A 5,203-nucleotide genomic window follows, 5' to 3' on the forward strand; every position below is an offset into this window, starting at 1 on the left:
GATGCCATCCGGCCATCTCATCCTCGGTTGTCCCCTTCTCCTGCTGCTCCCAATCCCTCCCAGCATCAGAGTCTTTCCCAATGAGTCAACTCTTTGCATGAGGTGGCCAAAGTACTGGAGTTTCAGCTTTAGCATCATTCCTTCCAAAGAAATCCCAGGGCTGATCTCCTTCAGAATGGACTGGTTGGATCTCCTTGCAGTCCAAGGGACTCTCAAGAGTCTTCTCCAACACCACAGTTCAAAAGCATCAATTCTTTGGCACTCAGCTTTCTTCACAGTCCAACTCTCACATCCATACATGACCACTGGAAAAACCATAGCCTTGACTAGATGGACCTTAGTCGGCAAAGTAATATCTCTGCTTTTCAATATGCTATCAAGTGTGGTCATAACTTTTCTTCCAAGGAGTAAGCGTCTTTTAATTTCATGGCTGCAGTCACCATCTGCAGTGATTTTGGAGCCCAAAAAAATAGAGTCTGACACTGTTTCCAGTGTTTCCCCATCTATTTCCCGTGGAGTGATGGGACCGGATGCCATGATCTTCGTTTTCTGAATGTTGAGCTTTAAGCTGACTTTTTCACTCTCCTCTTTCACTTTCATCAAGAGGCTTTTTAGTTCCTCTTCACTTTCTGCCATAAGGGTGGTGTCATCTGCATATCTGAGGTTCTTAATATTTCTCCCGCCAATCTTGATTCCAGCTTGTGCTTCTTCCAGTCCAGCATTTCTCATGATGTACTCTGCATAGAAGTTAAATAAGCAGGGTGACAATATACAGCCTTGACATACTCCTTTTCCTATTTGGAACCAGTCTGTTGTTCCATGTCCAGTTCTAACTGTTGCTTCCTGGCCTGCATACAGATTTCTCAAGAGGCAGGTCAGGTGGTCTGGCATTCCCATCTCTTTCAGGATTTTCCACAGTTTATTATTGTGATCCACACAGTCAAAGGCTTTGGCATTGTCAGTAAAGCAGAAATAGATGTTTTTCTGGAACTCTCTTGCTTTTTCCATGATCCAGCGGATGTTGGCAATTTGATCTCTGGTTCCTCTGCCTTTTCTAAAACCAACTTGAACATCAGGAAGTTCACGGTTCACATATTGCTGAAGCCTAGCTTAGAGAATGACTAAGTATATTTTCATGGGACTTGAAGCTCTCTTTCCCTCACAGCTGGAACCACTAGATTCCCACAAACTAGTGGAGTTTTTTAGAAAAATTCTTCCTTAAAAGGAATGTGGGGAGTCAGACCCTAGCATCCTGTTACACACCATTTGCCTCTTTAGCCTCTATTAATTCTCACCCTGTGCCCTCTACTAAGAACCGCTCTTGCTCTAAAGCTACAAATAGACATCTTGAGCATTCTGTTAATTCAATGCTGATTATATATTTTTAGCCTAATTGGCATCCCAGTTAGGTATCTTTCTGGGATTGATTGAAGCCCTGTTCTTGCTCTTGTGAAGCTTTTCTTTCCTTTTTTTTTTTTTGGTTAATTGGAATAGAACTGCTTTGGAATGTTGTGTTGTTGTTAGTTTCTATTGTACAATGAAGTGAATCAGCTACCTGTATATATATATATCTGGGGCTTCCAGGTGACTCAGTGGTAAAGATATCAATGCAGGAAATGCAGGAGACACAGGTTTGACCCCTGAGTCAGGAAGATCCCCTGGAGGAGGAAATGGCAACCCACTCCAGTATTCTTGCAGGGAAAATCCATGGAAAGAGGATCCTGGCAGCCTACAGTCCTTGGGATTGCAAAGAGCTGGACGTGACCGGGCACACACGCACGCATACATGTATCCCATTCCTCCTGGGCCTCCCTCCTACCCACCTTCATCCCACCCCTCTAGGTCATCACAGAGCACTGAGCTGAGCTCCCTGCACTATCCAGCCCGTTAGCTACCTATTTTACACATGGAAGTTTGAGCTTCTTTTCTTTCCAGGGATGGGATGCCTGCCTCTGGATTGAAGATGACTAACTAAGGCGCGAGTTACCTGCTCAGGATTCACCACCTCCTCGGATTTTCCAGTCCCAACTGCTGGCCTCCCAGTACCAGCTATGTGTTCTCCATCTGTCGAAATATTCCTGCTGCCTCAGCTCTTCCAGCTGATGCTACTTTTCCAAGATACGACATTGTCTCTGTTGCTATACCTTTCATATTCCACATCTTTCCCACCAGATTGCTCTTGCTTTCTGGAAGCCAATTCCTCTTTCCTCCCCCATCTCAACCCAAGTTTCTCAGTCTAGCTCTGGGTCCTCATTACTCCCAGGTTGCCTGTCTTCTAGCAGAATCAGAATTCACAGTGTAGTATCACCCTTGCATAAATGAGCCTGGGTTTCTCACCTGTAAAATTAGGAGATTGGACTAGAGATGACCCTTTCAGCTCTGACAGTCTTATGATTCTATAAATGCCTCTTCTATTTAACGGTCCTTGACAGCACCTCAGAGAAAATAAAATCACACCATGTCCTGAGTGGATTATTTCTATTCCTACATATCCTAACCTAGTTCTTTCTTTTCCTCATGATCAGGTTCTCATCATTCCTTTGAGGTAATGCTTCTATTACTTAGGGAGTCTTCTTCCTTAAATACTCTAGTTATTATCACAACTAAGGAATGTGTTGACGATCTTCCATCTGCTTTTCTTAAGAACAAATGTTGAATTTAAATGGAAAGCATTGTTAATCTACTGCTTCCTGTCCCTCAAGAGGCTTGTGTAAGCTTTCTGGCCTCTGATACTGGGCCTTTGCTGGTGAGATGTATGAACTTGTCCACTTCCTATTCTTTCTTGGTAAGAGAATACATTTACACAATGCATTTGTTAGAAACCTTGTTACCTGAGGCTTAAATATAAATAGGGGATTTACAGCACTTAATTAATTGACATGAGATACAAACATACTCATGAAAGCATAACACATTTTAAATGATATACTGAGCAAAAGTTAACATAGTTTTCAGTTATATATCGAACAAGCAAATTCTCTCATCATTTATCTTTACTTTTAGAAATGAAGTTCATAACAATTAAATTTTTCACTCACTCAGCTACTCTTTTTTTTTTTCCCTAATCAAACGACTTCAGCAAAAACACTTTCAGGAAACATGATATCCATATCATATGCATAAATTGAATCTTAAAAATGATTAATGCAGTTGTTTTCTTTCCTAAACAACTGAATTAAATTAAAAGCATGATCAAGCTACTTGGCTCTACAGAAGTCAGTCATTAATATTGTTGTGAAAAAATTCAGTAGGAAACAGCTGATTCAGTGGACATGGAAATACGGCCCCTGCGGACTTGAACTTGTCTGTCCCAAACCACATTTGATGTTATTCCAATAGCTCTGAGCAAAATAGTGACAGAGTAATTGGCATTAAACAAGATAGAGGATATGTGTGCCTTGGCTATTATGTTAGCAACTAAGTACATTGAAATACTATCAGCCAAAAATACAATTTCCAAAAAGAACATCACTGATATAATAAATGTTTGCAACCTTTCAGTCTTCTAAAGGTTTAGTATGGTTCTAGGAGGAAAAATCAGTCAGGCTAGAACTGCTGTGTCTTCTACCTTAGGCAGGGGTTGCTTCGAGGTAAGAGGTTACCTTAGAGGCGGGCATCTGGAAATCCTCCTTGGCCCCAACTCTCTCCACCATCCACTGACATTTCACCCTCAAACATCCACCAAGGATGTTTAACATTTTCTCTCCCATCCTCCTGGGAGAGAAACCATGTCTGGCTTCAAAACAGATTTACTTCAAAGGTTCTTTCTTGGGAATCATTTCTGATGCCTACCTCCTTTTTTATTGTCAGTCTCCTACTTATATTTTGCTTCTCAAATCAAATTTTTTTCCATTGTGAGGCCCTGTCTGATTTTCCCTGCGGTTCTGGTGTATCTCATGTACATGTACCCCTGCCATAGCAGTCACCATGTTCATTCACTGAGCAGTTCCAACATCTGAAAAAAATTACTGACACATAGTAGGTGCTCAATAAATATTTGTTGAATGAATGAGTGATACTTATATTTATTGACGTATCTGTTTCTTCACTAGATTACAAGTTCCCTTGTATCTGTAATAACTGCCAGAGTAAGATCTCTACCTTTAAGTGACTGAATTAGGTTATATGAGCTACATTTTACAGTCTTTACATATCTCAAGTATTCAAAAATATAAAGTGAATTCTTACTACAATTTCAACAATATTCTTGTTAATTTTGATGGAATTGATTTTATTTTCCCAAACAATCAACTTAAATAAGTATATATAAATGGAGGGAAGGCCATATTGATTATAACAAATGATAAACAATATTTCAGAATTTGGAAGTTGGAAAGTACTCTTTGTACTTACATTTTAATATGGGAGTGACTGATGACCCAGAAATTCAAAATACATTAAACAAATCCTGAATTCATACTGGCTACCTGGGTTTCCTTCTCTGCCCTCTGATCCTGACTTCACACTGGACATTGGTTTCATCACCTCTTAGACTGATGTTAAGGAACAGTTTAACTTCATAGACAATGGAATTGGAATTTCTCTACACACCCGAAGCAAGGCATAAATTCACAGTCCTCTGAAGGAGAATGCTTGAAAAAGTCTTCTTTTTTTCTAAGGGTTTCTGTTGGTTTAGAGAACAAAGGTCCTGTTTATTTTAATAATCAATAAAATAAATAGTGCCCAACTTATAGATCATATAAGGCCAGCTGAGGCCATAAAAGTCCATTTAACCTATAGTATAATGGAAATATTAAACACTGGAAATAAAATTATAGGAAACTGGCTTTAACACCAGAATACGGTTTTTGACCTCCTCATTAAGGTTTTTAAATTAATAATAAATTTTAATCAATTAATTACTTTCATTATTTTTTTTTGGCTGCGCTGGGTGTTCATTGCTGCAGGCAGGGGCAGGCTTTCTCTAGTTGTGGGGAGTGGGGGCTGCTCTCTAATGGTGGTGGGCAGGCTTCTCATTGCAGTGGCTTCTCTTATTGCAGAACATGGGCTCTAGGGAGCGCTGGCTTCAGAAGTTGTGACACATGGGCTTAGTTGCCCTGCAGCATGTCCCCTTAACCACTGGACCACCAGGCAAGTCCCTCTCACTTCATGAGATTTTTTAAAACCTCATAAAGTAGTATCTTAAGTCTCAGCACACAAGGTGAAATGGGCCTCATCTTCCAAATGAGGTTTATCGGCTTTT

The sequence above is a fragment of the Capricornis sumatraensis genome, chromosome 11 (genome assembly GCF_032405125.1).
Source record: "Capricornis sumatraensis isolate serow.1 chromosome 11, serow.2, whole genome shotgun sequence".
Taxonomy (NCBI): Eukaryota; Metazoa; Chordata; class Mammalia; order Artiodactyla; family Bovidae; genus Capricornis; species Capricornis sumatraensis.